At 45.8% G+C, this 24,398-nt stretch overlaps 7 pseudogenes; 3 read left to right on the plus strand and 4 right to left on the minus strand.

Moving 5' to 3' along the window:
- Nucleotides 1–6,043: 6,043 nt before the first annotated feature.
- On the minus strand, nt 6,044–6,163 carry LOC134942321 (5S ribosomal RNA; annotated as a pseudogene).
- A 161-nt stretch (nt 6,164–6,324) lies between these two features.
- LOC134945393 (5S ribosomal RNA) lies at nt 6,325–6,444 on the minus strand (annotated as a pseudogene).
- Nucleotides 6,445–10,790: 4,346 nt separating this feature from the next.
- Nucleotides 10,791–10,910, minus strand: LOC134942332 (5S ribosomal RNA; annotated as a pseudogene).
- A 161-nt stretch (nt 10,911–11,071) lies between these two features.
- Nucleotides 11,072–11,191, minus strand: LOC134945398 (5S ribosomal RNA; annotated as a pseudogene).
- Nucleotides 11,192–11,476: 285 nt separating this feature from the next.
- On the plus strand, nt 11,477–11,596 carry LOC134942343 (5S ribosomal RNA; annotated as a pseudogene).
- Nucleotides 11,597–15,932: 4,336 nt separating this feature from the next.
- Nucleotides 15,933–16,052, plus strand: LOC134949246 (5S ribosomal RNA; annotated as a pseudogene).
- A 161-nt stretch (nt 16,053–16,213) lies between these two features.
- Nucleotides 16,214–16,333, plus strand: LOC134942354 (5S ribosomal RNA; annotated as a pseudogene).
- Nucleotides 16,334–24,398: the final 8,065 nt, after the last annotated feature.

Consider the following 24,398-nt stretch of genomic DNA (forward strand, 5'->3'; position numbering starts at 1 on the left):
TAGGGTAGTGAGCACTTTTGTGCAAATCTGCCATTCTGCTGGCCATGTGAAGTGAGTGACACAGGGTGCCATTGCCAGTGTCTCTTACTATTTGTTCATGATTCGTCATGCCAGAATGAGAAAATTATCACTTTAGAAAAACTGGCCTTTCTGAGAAGTCAGCTTTTCTAAAAGTGATCATTTTCCCCTCTGGTGCAGTCATGGCTCCCCCTGCCCACCCCCTGCTGGCACTGTGTCCCGCTGCCTGGCTCACGCTACTAGCACAGTGTGTTTCCCATCGCCCCAGCTCACCCCACCTGCCGGCACTTTACCTGGCTGGGGTGCCAGGCTGTGGAGATCGCGCTGCAGCCGCACCCCCCTCCAGCACTTGTCCCACTGCATCTGCGGCCAGCACTTGTACAGCGGCTCCCACTCTCCTCCCCCCGCGCACTGCCAGCACTTGTACCGTGGCTCCCGCTCAACCCCTTCTGCCGGCACTTGACCCGCTGCAGCTGCGACTCCCGCTCACCCCCGCCACTTACTTATCACCTGGCAGTTCGCAACCGGGCACGCCCCCCCCCCCTCCTCTGTTGCACAAGCTGCCATGTAAACGGCAGCTTGTGCTGAGATTCGGAAGCTGCTCGCCATCCCAGGATGGCAAACAGTTTCACTGTCAAACTCTAGAAAAAAGTTTTTCCGGAGTTTGATGGATTTCACAATTTCTACCTTCCCTGAGGAAGGTAGAAATTGTGACTTTTAAGGGATAATGAATATGCCCCTATGTGAGGAGATTTGGAAAACATGCACTGTGTGGGGTCCTGAGGACCGAGTTTGAGACCCTGTGTCTTAAAGAATATACAGTATGCTTCATAAACAATTAGATGCAGGTGGATCAGTTAGTAAACCAAAAAAATTGAGGTTTGCCTTCCAGTCTGCCATGGAGGTATTATCCAATATTATAAATCTGGATCATCCTCAAAGGGTAAAGGTAACCCACATTAGAAGTCTCCAATTACTTGTACCCTATAGTGCTAGATCCACAATGCTCCTGATATCTTATAAAGAAAGGCAAGGACTCATATGTCGCCAGAGAGCCCATTTCTTACCATGCACCATTCTGGCAGTATAACCAACTGGCTGCTCTGCCATGCACAGAGCAGAATAGTCACTAAAGCTGGGCATACACTATACAATTATCTGGCAGATCATCTGCCAGCTCTGGCTGGTTGGAATGACAATCTGGTAATGAATAAGAGTTCAATTGACCATTTGCTTCTAAACACTGGAAAACGGACAAAAACTGTCATTCAAACAAATTCATGCCAGTTCCAAGCAGCCAGATCTGGCAGATAATTGTATACTGTATGCCCAGCTATAGGTTACAGGAGCAGCACATCCAATATTGGTAGTACCTTAAGAATGTTCGCCACTGAGTAAGCTCTGTTTCAAATGCCTGCTCAATGAATGCCAGTTTGCAGTCAGCAGTTGGCAGCAAGAGGTCATGTAGTCCACAGGTCCTTATGTTTCCCTGCTACAGATCATAGAAGGACCTGTGGGCCTAATTCAGACTTGATCGTAGATGTGCGAGAAAACGCATATCTGCAATCAATTTCTTTGACATTCAGGGGGACGCCCAGCACAGGGCAAGTCCCCCCGCATGCCGGATCCTCCCCCCCCCCCCCCCTGCAGACATGCAAGAGCATCGCACAGCGGCGATGCTTTCACATGTTTCGAGTAGCACCATGTTAAGGGTTGCAGCGGCTGCGTGTGATGTCACGCAGCCACCGCGACCCGCCCCGCAAACGGTCCGGACACGCCTGCGTTGTCCGAACCACGCCCCTAATATGAAGCATCGGCGCCCACAAAATGCGGCATCAACGCCCCATACCCGCCCCCCCTCCAGGTCTTAAACTGTGTTCTAAGAGAACGCAGTTTAGGACCTTTCACATGCGCGTACCGGTGTGTACACAACACACATGTGCAGAAATCGCACATCATCGTCATGGTCTGAATTGGTCCCTGTGTACCAGACCACTTTGCTGCAGGGCTGACCATTTATTCTGAACAGCCCCTGACCACACTTACTCTCACATCTACAGTACTTTATTATTATTATTATTACCAGTTATTTATATATAGCGCACACATATTCCGCAGCGCTTTACAGAGAATATTCAGCCAGTCACATCAGTCCCTGCCCCAGTGGAGTTTACAATCTATATTCCCTACAACATGTACACGCACACACATTAGCGCAAGGGTTAGTTTTTGTTGGGAGCCAATTAACCTACCAGTATATTTTTGGATTGTGGGAGGAAACCGGAGTACCCGGAGGAAACCCACGCAAGTACAGGGAGAATATACAAACTCCACACAGTTAGGGCCATGGTGGGAATTGAACCCATGACCTCAGAGCTGTGAGGCAGTAATGCTAACCATTACACCATCCGTACTACTTTAATGTGCATATATTAATAGAGAGAGACAGAGAGCGAGAGAGAGAGAGACAGAGAGCGAGAGAGAGAGAGAGAGAGAGAGAGATAATATCCTTGTGGGAACACCAGTACATAGAGTTATAACATTATATATTGACTTTCAGCCCCTGGGTTTCATCACCACTGTCATCTGCCCTAATTAGTGCAACAGAGCATGAAGATACAGTGCAAAACAAAGAGATAGTTGTCAGCGTTTCTCCTTAGGATTGCAAATATGTATGTATTTAGAAAAATTAAAATATGAGGTATTAAAAACACTTAAACTTGCAGCACACACACATCCGATGTCCAGTGCCCACAAGTTTTGCAAATCCTACATTCTTCTTATTATTATATTTTATATATGGGGCGCCACAAGTGGTTCGCATCGCCGTACATACAGCACACATAAGAACAATACAGGCAGGGCCGAATTAACAGTGGGGCTGATGGAGCTGCAGCTCCAGGCCCACACTACAAATAGGCCCACAGCGTCTCCATTGCTCTATGCTGCAGTAGACAGGAAAACATTTTTCCTTCTACTGCAGTATTCTATGCCCGCCCCTCCTACCCTCCGCCGCCACAGAGTTGGTGCAAATGCCGCCCTGGCGCCACAGGTATAAATGTTCTGAGTACAATGGCGGCGCAGTGGAGTGGTAGGCTTTCCTAGCCCTCCCTGCGCCGCATACTTACAGAGAGACTCACCTCGCCGCCTCCTCCGTGCCGCAGACGTCACGACGTGTGACATCACAAAGGCGCTGCCGCACTCAGACTCTACAGCTACACAGCAGTGCCAGCACTGAAAGCCCCGTGTAGGAAGCCTTGGATGGATGCAGCATATTGCGTGACCAGGGCCAAAACTAGGATTTTTCTATGCACACAATCACACACTTTGGAACCATGTCAAAAACACAGTAATAAACATTTGGCAAAGTGACAAACAGCACCGTCAGGGTGCATCCAGCACACATTCCCTAGAAAATGGATAGGAACACAAGAAAACTAACATGCACCTCAAATACAGTATTGTGGGGGACTCTGACTGGCCAACTGCTGTAGGACTACAAAGACCAGCATGCCAGTCAGACAGGAACTAGGGTAAATTAAAGAGGAGGACTACCAATTTTCTGTGTAGGGGACACACACATTGTGGGTTATCCTGGCTGCAGAGAGGAGTCCCTAGGACTGGCTGGTGTTATATACCTGGTATAAGCCATGCATTCACTGTATCACACACTGGGGGGAGGAGGACTCCAACTGTTGTAGGACTACAAAGCCCTGCATGCCAGTCCTAGGACCACTCTTTGGAAGGCAGCAGCTGTCTTGGTGTATAGAGACCTCACCTCAGGCTAATTATCATCTGCTGATGCTTCCTCTCACACTTTCCTTTTCTAGTGGAGCTGCTATGCAGGAAGGGGGAGGCGCTGAGCAACAGGGCCAGGGGCTGATATAGGGGGTAATTCTGAGTTGATCGCAGCAGGAACTTTGTTAGCAGTTGGGCAAAACCATGTCCACTGCAGGGGAGGCAGATATAACGGGTGGTATTCATGTGACCGCCGGTCAGCTGACCGCCAGTCACATGACCTCCTCCACCAGCCCGACGGGTCACTGTCCCGATGGTCGGCATGCCAACCAACAGGGACTATTTCCACTCGTGGGTGTCCACGACACCCATAGAGTGGGAATAGAACCCGTGGCGACCGCAGGTCGCCACCGAGCCCGCATGGGGCTTGCTGCACTCGCACCTCCCCACCGGGATCCCGGCATCGGTATGCTGCCGGGATCCCGGCGTCGGTAAGCTGACCGGCGGTCAGGAGACCGCCGGTCAGCCGTACTACACACGATATAACATGTGCAGAGAGAGTTAGATTTGGGTGGGGTGTGTTCAATCTGCAATCTAAATTGCAGTGTAAAAATAAAGCAGCCAGTATTTACCCTGCACAGAAACAAAATAACCCGCCCAAATCTAACTTTCTCTGCACATGTTATATCTGCCTCCCCTACAGTGCACATGGTTTTGCCCAACTGCTAACAAAGTTCCTGCTGCGATCAACTCAGAATTACCCCCATAATTTACACAGGCACAGGAGTGTGTGAATGCCCCGCCCCCCGCCCCATTCATAAGTGTTCTAGTTGCTGGGGGTGTTTTTTTTCCCAGGAGTCCACATTGGTGGTACTGAGGAGTGGGGGATCTGCACCGAGGGTTCTGTCTGGGACCCGGCAATAGGTAGCCCCTCATCAGGTGGAGCTGTGGGAAGGGAAAGGCGCCGGTCAACAGGCCTGGTACAGGCACAGGCCTGCACAGGCAGTCAGGCACAGGAGTGTGTGAGCGGCCATGGACCAGCACTCGGGAAATGAAAGGGGGCAGCTGGAGAGTTCATGGTCGCTGCCCCTGCCTCATTCATTAGCGTTCTAGTTGCCGGGGAGGGGGGAGTCCACATTGGTGATGCTGGGGATCGGGTACCTGCAGCGAGGGTTCTTGGACCTGGCAGCAGGGCTGAGAGAAAGGAGGGGAGGCAGAGTACCCATCTCTGCACCCTCTCAGATTCTGCACCCGGGGCACATGCCCGCCCCCTTAGCCCCCCCTAGTTGCGCCCATGGCCTGACGCTCCCCAGTAGTGAGGTGAGAAGTCAGATGCTTCAAGGGCTGCCTGGCTGCTGCTGTAGCAGCTATACACTATAAATATAATAATTATATAAATATATTGAATTATGATTATACAATACCACTTTACAGGTTTGGCACACTTAATGACATGCATCTGCACATTATACTGTATATAATTATATAAATATGTATATACCATATACAGTGTATATATATATATATATATATATATATATATATATACAAACACTCACTTCCTCCACAATGGAAAAAAGAAATTAGACCAGCACTCACGTTTGAAAGAAGAAAAGGGTTTTTTATTCCTGACAGTCCATCTGGAAATACCCGCTGCTACGTTCCGCCCAACAGCTGTTTCAACGCTTTCTGGTTTTCATCAGGGGCAATTTGTCACTCTGTCCGGAGCCCTTTTAAGGAGTGGAGAGGGTGCCGAGGGTTTAGAAACCGGAAGTCCGTCAGCGGGACGCAGCGCGTCACACCCGCTGTCCGATTGGTCAAGTCCGCACACGTGGGTTGCGTTACCAAGGAACACAAACCCGGCCTCCTCCTTGGTTACCCGCTCCGGCAGCGTGACGTAGGTGTAGACAGATCTATGTTCTGAGTACAGTGGCAGACAGGTTTCGTTGCTGCTGACTGTGTCTCCAGCCATAAGATTGTTTGTGGAGTGATTAACCCCACAGTACGCCAACAGTGTGGAGATATGTCAGTCCGGAATAACAAACAGTAAAAAAAAAATTAACAAATTAGCTAGAACAAACTGTGATAACTTGTACTGCAAGGGTATACCCAAAGGAATAGGTGTCTCAATCGCTATGTGCAGTGAGGTGCCATATGATGATAAAGCACAGTAGTGGTCATATCTAGTGAGATAATTGAAATGTGAACAGCCCATCTAAGAGACAATAGTGATTTAACAGTTGCCGTGCGGTATCAAAAACTGTTACCTGTAGGTCAAAGATTGTCCTTAGTACAATACCCAGTATTCCCATGTTGTCTCCATACATGGTACTAACTGGGCCCAACACTGCTTAATTGCCAAGTTCAGATGGGGTTGGATGGACTCCAGTGTGGTATGATTGTATCAGACAATTATGCCCCTATGTAATAATGCACAATATGATAGTACTGTCACTAGTCTCTCAATCATAATATATCACGTGTGCAAATATGTAAGGGTGGACACCACTAGTGGTGCCCAGTGTCTGAGAGACAGTCGGGAGGGGTGGAGAAGGTGCACCAGGTTCCTTGATACAACACCCAGTATTCCCACCTTGTCTCCAAGTGTGGTACTGACTAGGCCCATCACTGCTTAATTGCCAAGATCAGACGGGATCGGATGGGATCCAGTGTGGTATGGTAGTATCAGTCTCCATGGTATGGAGGATAGGATAGTGCAGGACAATCAAGGATTGGTAGGTGACAATTAATAAGGGCATGTCAATGATAGTGTGACATGACACACGGCGGTGTCTCAGAAAAATAAACCAAAAAAGGTTTGACCCAATACAGTAATGTACAGAGTCAAAGGAAGCATCCTAAGCGGAATTCTTCATTGAGCCCATTTGGGGCCAATGTTTGTAGTCTATCAATCCATTGATGTTCTCTCTGTAGAAGAATTTTGTTGCGGTCACCACCCCTCTGGAGCGGTGGGATTTGGTCCAAGATGCAACACTTAAGTTGGTTGATAGTGTGATTTGCTTCCCTAAAATGTCTGGCCACAGGTAAATTTGCAAAGTCACCTGAGGCCCCTCCTTGGGTGATGCTCTTTTTGATTGTGGAGCGATGTTGGCCTAAGCGTTCTTTTAGCATTCTGCTAGTTTTACCAACATAAAGCAGGTTGCATGGACATTTCAACACATAGACCACAAATTTACTGTTGCAGTCAAGCCTTTGTCTGATGGTGTAAGACTTGTTATCCTGAGGGTTAATGAACCGATTGCCAAGTAGCAAGAAAGGACAGTTTGGACAGCCTGTACATTTATAAACCCCTGTTTTGGTAGTCAACCAGTGAGAAGATATACTCTTTTTCCTTTTGGAAAAATCTGTTACAACAAGCATGTCTTTCAAGTTTGGTCCTCGTTTATACGCAAACCTAGGTGGTTGTTTGATGGCCTTAGCCAGATTGGGATCTGTGCTAATGAGATGCCAATGTTCATGGATCTTGTTGCGAATAAATTTAGAAGCAGTGGTGTACATACTGACAAAATTAAATCTGTCATTGTCTCTGTTGGAGGAATTGTCTTTACTTGATAGGAGTTCCTCTCTCCTTATCTGGCCAATTCTTGTAATTGCCGCGTCGATCTCCTCTTTTGAGTATCCACGGTCAAGGAAGCGTTGACTCATGGACTGTAGAGCTGAGGGTATATCAGCAGGGTTAGAGGTGATACGTAACACTCTGAGGAGTTGTGAAAACGGTAGACCTCCTTTGAGTGGTGCCGGATGGAAACTGGTCGAGAGCAAAAGGGTGTTTCTATCAGAGTCTTTGCAGTAAATTCTAGTGGTTAGTGTATTGTTGGAGAGGAGAATGGATACATCCAAAAAATTGATTTCTGATTTACTAAACGTGAGGCTGAATCTAATAGTGCCAGGGAGTGAATTCAGATGATCGATAAAGGTCAGGAGGGTTTTTTCTCCCCCGTGCCATATAAAAAATAAATCATCGATATAGCGAACATACGCGGTCAAAAAGCGGCCAAAAACAGGGTGACCTGTGATGTGTTCTCGTTCATACGCTGACATAAAAATGTTGGCGTATGCTGGGGCCATGTTAGACCCCATAGCAGTGCCCTGCTTCTGCAGGAAAAAACAGTTTTCAAACAGAAAATAATTCTTGTTCAAGATAAGGTTGATTAGTAATATCATATATTCTGATGGAGGTCCAAAGTATCTGTCACTTTCTGTTATTGATCGTCTGCATGATTCAATTCCAAGTGCATGTGGAATGTTGGTGTATAAACTTGAGACATCGAGTGTTACCAACAGTGCATCATCGGGAATGTGTTTAACGTCATCCAATTTCTTTAGAAAGTCAGTTGTATCTTCAATGTAGCTAGCTGCACTTTTAGCGAGGGGTTGTAGATAAAAATCTACAAACTGTGAGAGTGGTTGACACAAAGATCCCCGTGCTGAGATAATTGGACGTCCGGGTGGTGCTGTTAGCGATTTATGAATTTTTGGTAGAGTATACAGGATTGGGGTCTTAGGATGAGGTGTGGTCAAGAAATCCGCAGTGGTCTGATTGATGTACCTGTTATTGACTCCCAAATTGATTATTGAGTCAATTTCCTTTTTGTACGTCCATGTGGGATCGTAAAGGAGTTTTTGGTAGCATGTTGAATTGGATAGTTGCCCATAGGTCTCTTGTATATAGTAATCATAGTCAAGGAGGACAATGCCCCCTCCCTTATCTGCCGCTCTGATGACCAAGTGTTTGTCATTCTGTAGAGATTTGATAGCAGCTCTTTCTTCCTTCGTAATATTTGAATAACTAGTCTTTTGCTCCTTTATGTAAGGCATCGTGTCTCTCTTAAGTACCCTTAAAAAGGTGTGAATAGAGGGATTGAGTGTCGGAGGATCGAATTGGCTTGACTTCTTTAGCGGACATTGAAGTATAGAGGATGGAGCCATCGTGGTAGAGTCAGGACACTGAGTGTTGGAGTAAAAGTCTTTTAAACGGAGTTGTCTTCCTAATTTGTAGAGGTCGACCTGCCAGTGGAAGCTATCCTGGCCCACCGTGGGAACAAAAGACAGTCCCTTGTTTAGGATGGACAGTTCATCGTCAGTCAGTTTGTGTTTGGATAAGTTGAAGACTACTGATGTCTGTACTCTGTTCACAGTGGTTTTCTTCTTCCTTTTTCTCCCACCTCTACGGGTGGGTAAAGCGGGTTTTTTGGAGCCCTCCTGTTGCGTTCGGATCTGGAGAGATAGGTTGCTCCCTGTGCAGATGTTGATGGTACATCAGAGTCACTTGCTGATGTTTGGGGTCTGCTTTCAATGTCTGTGAATGGTGTGGTCGGTCTGCGCCCTCCACGTCTCTGTTGTGGTCTGTATTTGCGTTGCTCACTCCGTGAGACCCAGGGGTATACCCTGTTTTCTTTATAATCCAATTTGACCTGCTTGTATTTATTTTTTTTAAATTTTAGCAGGTCACCACGAAATTTGTCAATGTCTTTGTTCAATTTGGTAAACAAATCGCAGTCAGGAGATTGTATTGTCCTAAAAAGTTCCGACGCCTCCAATTCTGAGATGTCCCTTCTAATTTCAGTTAAATCTATGCCAGCCTGCTCAATTACAAGCAGCATTAGATCCTGAGAACATTTATTCAAAATATTGCACCACTTCGTGCAAAAGTCATTATTGTGCCTCCCCAATGTGGGTTGATTGTGTAATCTAAACCCCCTAGGTATAAGGGATTCTTTGTAGTATTGGGAGAGAGTTAGGCCATGTAGGTGTAGCTCAACCTCTCTCTTTTTAAGTCTGAGCAAATCATTTATGAATTCCTCAGGGCTATCCTTGTCAAACGCCAAGGATTCAGTGTCGCCAAAGAGGATTCGTTCTGCGTCTGTTTTATCAAATTGGAGGACCGAGATTAAATCTTTATTGACACTGGTAGACATTTATATACACCGGGGTATAATGTATGATATGGAAAAGGTGAAAAAATACGGAAAAAAAATTACAAAAAAAAAAAAAAAAATTTTACAAATGGCAACAAGAAAATTACTATATGCAGCTGACAAAGAAAAAAGATCACCGTTTATTTCCAAAAAAAATAATTGAATAATTAAATGAACAACAATGTCCTAAAAGAAGGACAGAAAAAACTGTGATCAGTTGATCCCATTTATGGAGATCAAAATCACTCCGACTGGTGCAAGTCAAAAAAATGTAGATACAGTATGTAAACAGAAATGACAGCACTCTATGTCAGTAATGGTGAATTTCCGGTGCAGGGTCCTGGCAATTGATGTACAAACACTCACTTCCTCCACAATGGAAAAAAGAAATTAGACCAGCACTCACGTTTGAAAGAAGAAAAGGGTTTTTTATTCCTGACAGTCCATCTGGAAATACCCACTGCTACGTTCCGCCCAACAGCTGTTTCAACGCTTTCTGGTTTTCATCAGGGGCAATTTGTCACTCTGTCCGGAGCCCTTTTAAGGAGTGGAGAGGGTGCCGAGGGTTTAGAAACCGGAAGTCCGTCAGCGGGACGCAGCGCGTCACACCCGCTGTCCGATTGGTCAAGTCCGCACACGTGGGTTGCGTTACCAAGGTACACAAACCCGGCCTCCTCCTTGGTTACCCGCTCCGGCAGCGTGACGTAGGTATAGACAGATCTATGTTCTGAGTACAGTGGCAGACAGGTTTCGTTGCTGCTGACTGTGTCTCCAGCCATAAGATTGTTTGTGGAGTGATTAACCCCACAGTACGCCAACAGTGTGGAGATATGTCAGTCCGGAATAACAAACAGTAAAAAAAAAAATTAACAAATTAGCTAGAACATACTGTGATAACTTGTACTGCAAGGGTATACCCAAAGGAATAGGTGTCTCAATCGCTATGTGCAGTGAGGTGCCATATGATGATAAAGCACAGTAGTGGTCATATCTAGTGAGATAATTGAAATGTGAACAGCCCATCTAAGAGACAATAGTGATTTAACAGTTGCCGTGCGGTATCAAAAACTGTTACCTGTAGGTCAAAGATTGTCCTTAGTACAATACCCAGTATTCCCATGTTGTCTCCATACATGGTACTAACTGGGCCCAACACTGCTTAATTGCCAAGTTCAGATGGGGTTGGATGGACTCCAGTGTGGTATGATTGTATCAGACAATTATGCCCCTATGTAATAATGCACAATATGATAGTACTGTCACTAGTCTCTCAATCATAATATATCACGTGTGCAAATATGTAAGGGTGGACACCACTAGTGGTGCCCAGTGTCTGAGAGACAGTCGGGAGGGGTGGAGAAGGTGCACCAGGTTCCTTGATACAACACCCAGTATTCCCACCTTGTCTCCAAGTGTGGTACTGACTAGGCCCATCACTGCTTAATTGCCAAGATCAGACGGGATCGGATGGGATCCAGTGTGGTATGGTAGTATCAGTCTCCATGGTATGGAGGATTTGATAGTGCAGGACAATCAAGGATTGGTAGGTGACAATTAATAAGGGCATGTCAATGATAGTGTGACATGACACACGGCGGTGTCTCAGAAAAATAAACCAAAAAAGGTTTGACCCACTATCATTGACATGCCCTTATTAATTGTCACCTACCAATCCTTGATTGGTGTCCACCCTTACATATTTGCACACGTGATATATTATGATTGAGAGACTAGTGACAGTACTATCATATTGTGCATTATTACATAGGGGCATAATTGTCTGATACAATCATACCACACTGGAGTCCATCCAACCCCATCTGAACTTGGCAATTAAGCAGTGTTGGGCCCAGTTAGTACCATGTATGGAGACAACATGGGAATACTGGGTATTGTACTAAGGACAATCTTTGACCTACAGGTAACAGTTTTTGATACCGCACGGCAACTGTTAAATCACTATTGTCTCTTAGATGGGCTGTTCACATTTCAATTATCTCACTAGATATGACCACTACTGTGCTTTATCATCATATGGCACCTCACTGCACATAGCGATTGAGACACCTATTCCTTTGGGTATACCCTTGCAGTACAAGTTATCACAGTTTGTTCTAGCTAATTTGTTAATTTTTTTTTTTTACTGTTTGTTATTCCGGACTGACATATCTCCACACTGTTGGCGTACTGTGGGGTTAATCACTCCACAAACAATCTTATGGCTGGAGACACAGTCAGCAGCAACGAAACCTGTCTGCCACTGTACTCAGAACATAGATCTGTCTACACCTACGTCACGCTGCCGGAGCGGGTAACCAAGGAGGAGGCCGGGTTTGTGTACCTTGGTAACGCAACCCACGTGTGCGGACTTGACCAATCGGACAGCGGGTGTGACGCGCTGCGTCCCGCTGACGGACTTCCGGTTTCTAAACCCTCGGCACCCTCTCCACTCCTTAAAAGGGCTCCGGACAGAGTGACAAATTGCCCCTGATGAAAACCAGAAAGCGTTGAAACAGCTGTTGGGCGGAACGTAGCAGTGGGTATTTCCAGATGGACTGTCAGGAATAAAAAACCCTTTTCTTCTTTCAAACGTGAGTGCTGGTCTAATTTCTTTTTTCCATTGTGGAGGAAGTGAGTGTTTGTACATCAATTGCCAGGACCCTGCACCGGAAATTCACCATTACTGACATAGAGTGCTGTCATTTCTGTTTACATACTGTATCTACATTTTTTTGACTTGCACCAGTCGGAGTGATTTTGATCTCCATAAATGGGATCAACTGATCACAGTTTTTTCTGTCCTTCTTTTAGGACATTGTTGTTCATTTAATTATTCAATTATTTTTTTTGGAAATAAATGGTGATCTTTTTTCTTTGTCAGCTGCATACAGTAATTTTCTTGTTGCTATTTGTAAAAATTTTTTTTTTTTTTTGTAATTTTTTTTCCGTATTTTTTCACCTTTTCCATATCATACATTATACCTAGGTGTATATAAATGTCTACCAGTGTCAATAAAGATTTAATCTCGGTCCTCCAATTTGATAAAACAGACGCAGAACGAATCCTCTTTGGCGACACTGAATCCTTGGCGTTTGACAAGGATAGCCCTGAGGAATTCATAAATGATTTGCTCAGACTTAAAAAGAGAGAGGTTGAGCTACACCTACATGGCCTAACTCTCTCCCAATACTACAAAGAATCCCTTATACCTAGGGGGTTTAGATTACACAATCAACCCACATTGGGGAGGCACAATAATGACTTTTGCACGAAGTGGTGCAATATTTTGAATAAATGTTCTCAGGATCTAATGCTGCTTGTAATTGAGCAGGCTGGCATAGATTTAACTGAAATTAGAAGGGACATCTCAGAATTGGAGGCGTCGGAACTTTTTAGGACAATACAATCTCCTGACTGCGATTTGTTTACCAAATTGAACAAAGACATTGACAAATTTCGTGGTGACCTGCTAAAATTTAAAAAAAATAAATACAAGCAGGTCAAATTGGATTATAAAGAAAACAGGGTATACCCCTGGGTCTCACGGAGTGAGCAACGCAAATACAGACCACAACAGAGACGTGGAGGGCGCAGACCGACCACACCATTCACAGACATTGAAAGCAGATCCCAAACGTCAGCAAGTGACTCTGATGTACCATCAACATCTGCACAGGGAGCAACCTATCTCTCCAGATCCGAACGCAACAGGAGGGCTCCAAAAAACCCGCTTTACCCACCCGTAGAGGTGGGAGAAAAAGGAAGAAGAAAACCACTGTGAACAGAGTACAGACATCAGTAGTCTTCAACTTATCCAAACACAAACTGACTGACGATGAACTGTCCATCCTAAACAAGGGACTGTCTTTTGTTCCCACGGTGGGCCAGGATAGCTTCCACTGGCAGGTCGACCTCTACAAATTAGGAAGACAACTCCGTTTAAAAGACTTTTACTCCAACACTCAGTGTCCTGACTCTACCACGATGGCTCCATCCTCTATACTTCAATGTCCGCTAAAGAAGTCAAGCCAATTCGATCCTCCGACACTCAATCCCTCTATTCACACCTTTTTAAGGGTACTTAAGAGAGACACGATGCCTTACATAAAGGAGCAAAAGACTAGTTATTCAAATATTACGAAGGAAGAAAGAGCTGCTATCAAATCTCTACAGAATGACAAACACTTGGTCGGCAGATAAGGGAGGGGGCATTGTCCTCCTTGACTATGATTACTATATACAAGAGACCTATGGGCAACTATCCAATTCAACATGCTACCAAAATCTCCTTTACGATCCCACATGGACGTACAAAAAGGAAATTGACTCAATAATCAATTTGGGAGTCAATAACAGGTACATCAATCAGACCACTGCGGATTTCTTGACCACACCTCATCCTAAGACCCCAATCCTGTATACTCTACCAAAAATTCATAAATCGCTAACAGCACCACCCGGACGTCCAATTATCTCAGCACGGGGATCTTTGTGTCAACCACTCTCACAGTTTGTAGATTTTTATCTACAACCCCTCGCTAAAAGTGCAGCTAGCTACATTGAAGATACAACTGACTTTCTAAAGAAATTGGATGACGTTAAACACATTCCCGATGATGCACTGTTGGTAACACTCGATGTCTCAAGTTTATACACCAACATTCCACATGCACTTGGAATTGAATCATGCAGACGATCAATAACAGAAAGTGACAGATACTTTGGACCTCCATCAGAATATATGATATTACTAATCAACCTTATCTTGAACAAGAATTATTTTCTGTTTGAAAACTGTTTTTTCCTGCAGAAGCAGGGCACTGCTATGGGGTCTAACATGGCCCCAGCATACGCCAACATTTTTATGTCAGCGTATGAACGAGAACACATCACAGGTCACCCTGTTTTTGGCCGCTTTTTGACCGCGTATGTTCGCTATATCGATGATTTATTTTTTATATGGCACGGGGGAGAAAAAACCCTCCTGACCTTTATCGATCATCTGAATTCACTCCCTGGCACTATTAGATTCAGCCTCACGTTTAGCAAATCAGAAATCAATTTTTTGGATGTATCCATTCTCCTCTCCAACAATACACTAACCACTAGAATTTACTGCAAAGACTCTGATAGAAACACCCTTTTGCTCTCGACCAGTTTCCATCCGGCACCACTCAAAGGAGGTCTACCGTTTTCACAACTCCTCAGAGTGTTACGTATCACCTCTAACCCTGCTGATATACCCTCAGCTCTACAGTCCATGAGTCAACGCTTCCTTGACCGTGGATACTCAAAAGAGGAGATCGACACGGCAATTACAAGAATTGGCCAGATAAGGAGAGAGGAACTCCTATCAAGTAAAGACAATTCCTCCAACAGAGACAATGACAGATTTAATTTTGTCAGTATGTACACCACTGCTTCTAAATTCATTCGCAACAAGATCCATGAACATTGGCATCTCATTAGCACAGATCCCAATCTGGCTAAGGCCATCAAACAACCACCTAGGTTTGCGTATAAACGAGGACCAAACTTGAAAGACATGCTTGTTGTAAGATTTTTCCAAAAGGAAAAAGAGTATATCTTCTCACTGGTTGACTACCAAAACAGGGGTTTATAAATGTACAGGCTGTCCAAACTGTCCTTTCTTGCTACTTGGCAATCGGTTCATTAACCCTCAGGATAACAAGTCTTACACCATCAGACAAAGGCTTGACTGCAACAGTAAATTTGTGGTCTATGTGTTGAAATGTCCATGCAACCTGCTTTATGTTGGTAAAACTAGCAGAATGCTAAAAGAACGCTTAGGCCAACATCGCTCCACAATCAAAAAGAGCATCACCCAAGGAGGGGCCTCAGGTGACTTTGCAAATTTACCTGTGGCCAGACATTTTAGGGAAGCAAATCACACTATCAACCAACTTAAGTGTTGCATCTTGGACCAAATCCCACCGCTCCAGAGGGGTGGTGACCGCAACAAAATTCTTCTACAGAGAGAACATCAATGGATTGATAGACTACAAACATTGGCCCCAAATGGGCTCAATGAAGAATTCCGCTTAGGATGCTTCCTTTGACTCTGTACATTACTGTATTGGGTCAAACCTTTTTTGGTTTTTTTTTCTGAGACACCGCCGTTTGTCATGTCACACTATCATTGACATGCCCTTATTAATTGTCACCTACCAATCCTTGATTGTCCTGCACTATCCTATCCTCCATACCATGGAGACTGATACTACCATACCACACTGGATCCCATCCGATCCCGTCTGATCTTGGCAATTAAGCAGTGATGGGTCTAGTCAGTACCACACTTGGAGACAAGGTGGGAATACTGGGTGTTGTATCAAGGAACCTGGTGCACCTTCTCCACCCCTCCCGACTGTCTCTCAGACACTGAGCACCACTAGTGGTGTCCACCCTTACATATTTGCACACGTGATATATTATGATTGAGAGACTAGTGACAGTACTATCATATTGTGCATTATTACATAGGGGCATAATTGTCTGATACAATCATACCACACTGGAGTCCATCCAACCCCATCTGAACTTGGCAATTAAGCAGTGTTGGGCCCAGTTAGTACCATGTATGGAGACAACATGGGAATACTGGGTATTGTACTAAGGACAATCTTTGACCTACAGGTAACAGTTTTTGATACCGCACGGCAACTGTTAAATCACTATTGTCTCTTAGATGGGCTGTTCACATTTCAATTATCTCACTAGATATGACCACTACTGTGCTTTATCATCATATGGCACCTCACTGCACATAGCGATTGAGACACCTATTCCTTTGGGTATACCCTTGCAGTACAAGTTATCACAGTTTGTTCTAGCTAATTTGTTAATTTTTTTTTTACTGTTTGTTATTCCGGACTGACATATCTCCACACTGTTGGCGTACTGTGGGGTTAATCACTCCACAAACAATCTTATGGCTGGAGACACAGTCAGCAGCAACGAAACCTGTCTGCCACTGTACTCAGAACATAGATCTGTCTACACCTACGTCACGCTGCCGGAGCGGGTAACCAAGGAGGAGGCCGGGTTTGTGTACCTTGGTAACGCAACCCACGTGTGCGGACTTGACCAATCGGACAGCGGGTGTGACGCGCTGCGTCCCGCTGACGGACTTCCGGTTTCTAAACCCTCGGCACCCTCTCCACTCCTTAAAAGGGCTCCGGACAGAGTGACAAATTGCCCCTGATGAAAACCAGAAAGCGTTGAAACAGCTGTTGGGCGGAACGTAGCAGTGGGTATTTCCAGATGGCCTGGCCATTGTGGAGGAAGTGAGTGTTTGTACATCAATTGCCAGGACCCTGCACCGGAAATTCACCATTACTGACATAGAGTGCTGTCATTTCTGTTTACATACTATATATATATATATATATATATATATAAAATCTATATAGATATTCTATATGGATATGTTTCATATATACAGTATATATATATAGACGAAAGGCGGTGAAGCAATCAGCGGCACTCAGGATCTTGTTATAGCAAACAAATATATTGAAGAATCAATGCATGAAACCAACGTTTCTGGACAGACACGTCCCTTTGTCAAGGTGAGTAACAATATATATATATATTAGAGATGAGAGGGTTCGGTTCGTCGAGATCCGAACCCCCCCGAACTTCACCTATTTTACATGGTTCCGAGGCAGCCTCGGATCTTCCCGCCTTGCTCGGTTAACCCGAACGCGGCCGAACGTCATCATCCCACTGTCGGATTCTCGCGAGATTCGTATTCTATATAAAGAGCCGCGCGTCGCCGCCATTTTCACTCGTGCATTGGAGATTGAACGGAGAGGACGTGGCTGCGTTCTCTCCCTGAAAAGCTCCGTATCTGTGCTTAGTGTGCTGCAAATATCTGTGCTCAGTGTGCTGCAAATATCTGTGCTCAGTGTGCTGAAAATATCTACGTTCTCTGCCTGAAAATGCTCCATATCTGTGCTCAGTGTGCTGCAAATATCTGTGCTCAGTGTGTTGCATTGTGGGGACCACCAGTATATAATTATAGTAGTACAGTACAGTAGGCCATTGCTGTATCTTGCAGCTCTGTGTCAAGTATACTATCCATATCTGTGCTGCATTATTGTGAGCAGTATATAGTAGGACAGTGCAGCATTTTGGTGACCAGCAGTATACATACAGTACAGTACAGTAGGCCATTGCTGTATCTTGCAGCTCTGTGTCAAGTATACTATCCATATCTGTGCTGCATTATTGTGAGCAATATATAGTAGGACAGTGCAGCATTTTGGTGACCAGCAGTATACATATAGTACAGTACAGTAGGGCATAGCTGTATCTTGCAGCTCTGTGTCAAGTATACTATCCATATCTGTGCTGCATTATTGTTAGCAGTATGTAGTAGGACAGTGCAGTATTTTGGTGACCAGCAGTATACATATAGTACAGTACAGTAGGCCATTGCTGTATCTTGCAGCTCTGTGTCAAGTATACTATCCATATCTGTGCTGCATTATTGTGAGCAGTATATAGTAGGACAGTGCAGCATTTTGGTGACAGCAGTATACATATAGTACAGTACAGTAGGCCATTGCTGTATCTTGCAGCTCTGTGTCAAGTATACTATCCATATCTGTGCTGCATTGTTGTGAGCAGTATATAGTAGGACAGTGCAGCATTTTGGTGACCAGCAGTATACATACAGTACAGTACAGTAGGCCATTGCTGTATCTTGCAGCTCTGTGTCAAGTATACTATCCATATCTGTGCTGCATTATTGTGAGCAGTATATAGTAGGACAGTGCAGCATTTTGGTGACCAGCAGTATACATACAGTACAGTACAGTAGGCCATTGCTGTATCTTGCAGCTCTGTGTCAAGTATACTATCCATATCTGTGCTGCATTATTGTGAGCAATATATAGTAGGACAGTGCAGCATTTTGCTGACCAGCAGTATACATATAGTACAGTACAGTAGGGCATAGCTGTATCTTGCAGCTCTGTGTCAAGTATACTATCCATATCTGTGCTGCATTATTGTTAGCAGTATGTAGTAGGACAGTGCAGCATTTTGGTGACCAGCAGTATACATATAGTACAGTACAGTAGGCCATTGCTGTATCTTGCAGCTCTGTGTCAAGTATACTATCCATATCTGTGCTGCATTATTGTGAGCAGTATATAGTAGGACAGTGCAGCATTTTGGTGACAGCAGTATACATATAGTACAGTACAGTAGGCCATTGCTGTATCTTGCAGCTCTGTGTCAAGTATACTATCCATATCTGTGCTGCATTGTTGTGAGCAGTATATAGTAGGACAGTGCAGCATTTTGGTGACCAGCAGTAGTAGTAGTACAGACAGTACAGTAGGCCATTGCTATTGATATATTACTGGCATATAATTCCACACATTAAAAAATGGAGAACAAAAATGTGGAGGGTAAAATAGGGAAAGATCAAGATCCACATCCACCTCGTGCTGAAGCTGCTGCCACTAGTCATGTCCGAGATGATGAAATGCCATCAACGTCGTCTGCCAAGGCCGATGCCCAATGTCATAGTAGAGAGCATGTAAAATCCAAAAAACAAAAGTTCAATAAAATGACCCAAAAATCTAAATTAAAAGCGTCTGAGGAGAAGCGTAAACTTGCCAATATGCCATTTACGACACGGAGTGGCAAGGAACGGCTAAGGCCCTCTCCTATGTTCCTCATGACTAGTGGGTCAGCTTCACATGAGGATGGAAGCACTCATCCTCCCACTAGAAAAATGAAAAGACTTAAGCTGGCAAAAGCACAGCAGAGAACTGTGCGTTCTTCTAAATCACAAATCCCCAAGGAGAGTCCAATTGTGTCAGTTGCGATGCCTGACCGTCCCAACACTGGACGGGAAGAGGTGGCGCCTTCCACCATTTGCACGCCCCCTGCAAGTGCTGGAAGGAGCACCCACAGTCCAGTTCCTGATAGTCAAATTGAAGATGTCACTGTTGAAGTACACCAGGATGAGGATATGGGTGTTGCTGGCGCTGAGGAGGAAATTGACAAGGACGATTCTGATGGTGAGGTGGTTTGTTTAAGTCAGGCACCCGGGGAGACACCTGTTGTCCGTGGGATGAATATGGCCATTGACATGCCTGGTCAAATTACAAAAAAAACACCTCTTCGGTGTGGAATTATTTTAACAGAAATGCGGACAACAGGTGTCAAGCCGTGTGTTGCCTTTGTCAAGCTGTAATAAGTAGGGGTAAGGACGTTAACCACCTAGGAACATCCTCCCTTATACGTCACCTGGAACGCATTCATCAGAAGTCATTGACAAGTTCAAAAACTTTGGGTGACAGCGGAAGCAGTCCACTGACAACCTGTCCGATCCTCGTGTTTTCCGACAAGTCGGGAATTCCCGACTTGTTGGAAAAAATCAGCCCCTATTGAATAGGTCGGAACCCCTTCCGACCTATTTCTGTCAGAAGGTGCTGTCTTTCCGACAAGACGACAGCTTCCGACAGTTATTGAATACACCCCTATATCTTTAAAAAGTTCTGAAGTTTCAGATATGGATTGGATTTCTTCCTTTATCATTGTGGAAAAAGAGAATAAATAAATAAATATACAGGTTGAGTATCCCATATCCAAATATTCCGAAATACGGACTTTTTTGAGTGAGAGTGAGATAGTGAAACCTTTGTTTTTTGATGGCTCAATGTACACAAACTTTGTTTAATACACAAAGTTATTAAAAATATTGTATTAAATGACCTTCAGGCTGTGTGTATAAGGTATATAAGAAACATAAATGCATTCTGTGCTTATATTTAGGTCCCATCACCATTATATCTCACTATGGTATGCAATTATTCCAAAATACGGAAAAATCCCATATCCAAAATACCTCTGGTCCCAAGCATTTTGGATACGGGATACTCAACCTGTATATATATCATGTATGTTCGGATACTGCTGGTGGCAGAGTCTGAATTTAGGAGATAGCCTGCAATGTTATTAATAAAAGAGCAAGATTCATGGTGCATGAGATCTCACAGAAATCTGCAGAATGCTAATTAGCACTGCAGATCTCAGTCCCCATTATTATTAATGGGAACTACAACCCCTATGTATCAAAGTCTTAAAAGTGAATATCCAGGCTGTTGGGATACCGGTTGTCAAAATACCGACAGCGGCATCCCAATGTTTAAAATCCTGACACCTAGGTAAAGCTAAACCTAACCCTGATGCCTAACATCTTAACCATAATCCCCCATCCCCTCAGCCTAACCCTCCCTGGTGTGCCTAACTCTAACCTTCCCACCCCGCAGCCTAAACCTAACCCTCCCTCTGCTGCAGCATAACCTTAACCCTCCCCAGGGGTGCCTAACCCTAACCTCCCCCTTCCTGCAGCCTAACCCTAACCTCCCCACCCCCGCAGCCTAACCCTAACACCCCCCCCCCCCACAGCATAACCCTAACCTCCCCACCCCCGCAGCATAACCCTAACCCTCCCCAGGGGTGCCTAACCCTAAACCCCCCCCCCCTGCAGCCTAACTCTAACCTTCCCACTCCGCAGCCTAAACCTAACCATCCCTCTCCTGCAGCATAGCCCTAACCCTCCCCAGGGGTGACTAACCCTAACCCCCCCCCCCTGTAGCCTAACTCTAACCTTCCCACCCCGCAGCCTAAACCTAACCCTCCCTCTCCTGCAGCATAACCCTAACCCTCCCCAGGGGTGCCTAACCCTAACCTCCCCCTTCCTGCAGCCTAACCCTAACCTCCCCACCCCCGCAGCCTAACCCTAACACCCCCCCCCCCCCCCACAGCCTAACCCTAACCTCCCCACCCCCGCAGCATAACCCTAACCCTCCCCAGGGGTGCCTAACCCTAACCCCCCCCCCTGCAGCCTAACTCTAACCTTCCCACTCCGCAGCCTAACCCTCCCTCCCCCACAGCATAACCCTAACCCTACCCAGGAGTGCCTAACCCTACCCCCCCCCCCCTTCCCTGCAGCCTAACCCTAACCTCCCCACCCCCGCAGCCAGTAGCGGATCTTGCCACGGGCAAGCAGGACTTTTGCCCGGGGCGCCGCCTTCCGGAGGGCGCTGGCGCCATCCGGAGGGCGCCGCACCGTGGCAAGATCCGCCACTGCTGCCCGCTGTGTCCCCCGTCCGCCTCCGCTGCCCGCTGCCCGGCCCGCTGTGTCCCCGCCTCCTGTGAAGGGAACTAGACGCTACGCGTCTAGTTTCCCTTCGTGGAGAGTACCTTTGCTGAGCGGTGCGCGATGACGTCATCGCGCACCGCTCAGCATTCAAGCAGCGCTAGTAATGTACAGGGGGCATAACTGACCACGCCCCCTGTATTAGGCCACGCCCCATTTCCTGCCCGGGGCGCAGAGCGGCCTTGAACCGGCCCTGCCCGCAGCCTAACCCTAACACCCCCCCACAGACTAAACCTAACCTCCCTTGCCCCGTGGCTTACCAGTGATGATTAGCAGCGGCTGGTTGATCAGGATTCCGGCATTCAGGATCCCGGCATTGCGATCCATGTCAGGATGCATTCCGAACAGTGCCGAGAGTCCGGCGTCGGCATTCTGACTGCCGGGATGTCGATTGCTGGTATCCTGACCACATTCTCTTCAGATGGTGTATCCTGCTTTAAGCCTATGACGGCATAGTTGCAGGAGAGAGATCTTTTGATCTCCCTTTCTTAACCTTCATCTCGCCCCAGCCACGATTCTAGAAACTGATGTTGTGCACATACGCAATGGATAATGTGTGGAATACAATATCAATATTTAACATTATAGATGGTCTATAGTATTTTCTGTATCAAACATATTTAAGTAATAAAAATAAAATAAATGGTCAGGAAAAGTTAAACATCCCATAATAAATAACTAACTAAATAAATACACAAATAGCAGATAGACCTGCACTTTTTAAGCACATTCTTCCATCTGATGGTAAGGCTCCTGTCTCTTCTTGCTGGCATCTATTCTCTGGTACAGTGCACCGATTGAGGGCTCAGATAGATACACACACACACACACACACACACACACACACACACAGCAAACTTGGCAGAAAAAGCTGTTCCACTGGGCATGTGCAGCAGCTTCGCTCTGTCCCTTAAACTGCATGTTGTGGCGGCAGCTCTAGTAATCATATTATATTCTGTTGCTATTGTGGTCATAATCTGAGCGGCTGGCCTAGAGGAGGGGGGTTTCCAGACAACCGGAAACCCCCCACCCCTGTGTTTTGCCTATGAGTGACAGGTACATAGTGTGGATACTTAATAATAGTTTGTGCAGTAAATGTATTTTTTTATTCAGTGGTCAATTATATAACAGGTAGTGTATGCTAAACATAAAGAGGGGAGGGAGATTGAGGTGGTTGAAGGTTGGTGGGTAGCTATGTCATCCATGGTGCTAGCCACACCCCACGGCACAGATCACACCCCCATATCAGTTGCCACTCCCCCGCCATGCTGGTCACACCCCCCGTGGCAACACACAATAGGCCCACCATGAATTTCAGCTCTAGGCCCATGAGGACCTTAATCTGGCACTGAATACAGGGTAAATACGACATCACATTACAATAACCAAAACTGAACGGAGCACAAGTGACAGCACCATAAATCTCAATACACAATACAGCTGGAATGTAAGGTAAGTGAAGGAGTAATCAGTGTACTACTTGGGGAGTACAGCCAAGCAGTACACCGGGGAGAGATGAACGGCTATGAGTGAAAGGAGATGCGGCCACTGGGAAGTGAGGACTGTAGTTGACGTGTGAAAGAAAAGGGCTGTGAGAACAGGAGAAAAGAGGCCCTTACAATGAAGGCCTTATTACAGTACATATATATATATATATATATATATATATAGATATAGATATATATAGCTATATATAGATATATATATATATATATAGGCTTGATAGACTGCAATTTAAATAACATCAGTCATAAATAAGACATTGCTTATTTCGTTCAATATTATATATTTTACCAGCTGCATTGCAGTATTCACTTATGCAGTGGTGGTTTTTACCTATGGGCTTGCAGTCCTCCCCAAACCCCCCCCCCCCCCCCCCTTCCTCCCACAAGGTATAATCTGCCACGAAGCTTACTGTTATGAAGCCACTGGCTTCACTGTGACTGGCAGTGACTTCCTATTGCAAGTCTTACCTGCCAGTCATAGAGACTACAGGCAGTGCCATTGGGAAGTGTTTCCTTTCTCAGGACCCGCCAGACCGGGAAGCAATTAGCCGAGAGCTGGCTTCCTGTGGAAGCTAGCTACCTGTCTCATAAGCCTTAGCTGGCTTCTATGAGCTGCAGCCAATGTAGTCCATAGAAGCTACTGCGCATGCGCCGGGTCCCAGCATCAGTGAACTGTATATAGTACAGGTGCCGGTGTCAGGCACCGGAGCCTTACCTCCGGCGGGTGCTCACGGAGGTTGCCGACCCGCTGGTTGGCGCGGCTGCGGTGGCAGGGAGCTGCTAGAGGCGGGTCCTCCTGGACGGATGTGCAGCTACCGAGGGCCGGGGGTCTGGAGAGCCGGGTGCTGCGGCGGGGATCACTGCGGTAAGGTCCTCTAGTGTGACACAGTATAGTGTGTCAGAGTCAGAAGCTGGCTAAAGCTGTGTTAACAGCTGAGTATGTCTCCTGTGCTGGGGGCAGCCATGTTGGAGACCAGAGCATTGCCAAT

The sequence above is a fragment of the Pseudophryne corroboree genome, chromosome 1 (assembly GCF_028390025.1).
Source record: "Pseudophryne corroboree isolate aPseCor3 chromosome 1, aPseCor3.hap2, whole genome shotgun sequence".
Lineage (NCBI taxonomy): Eukaryota > Metazoa > Chordata > Amphibia > Anura > Myobatrachidae > Pseudophryne > Pseudophryne corroboree.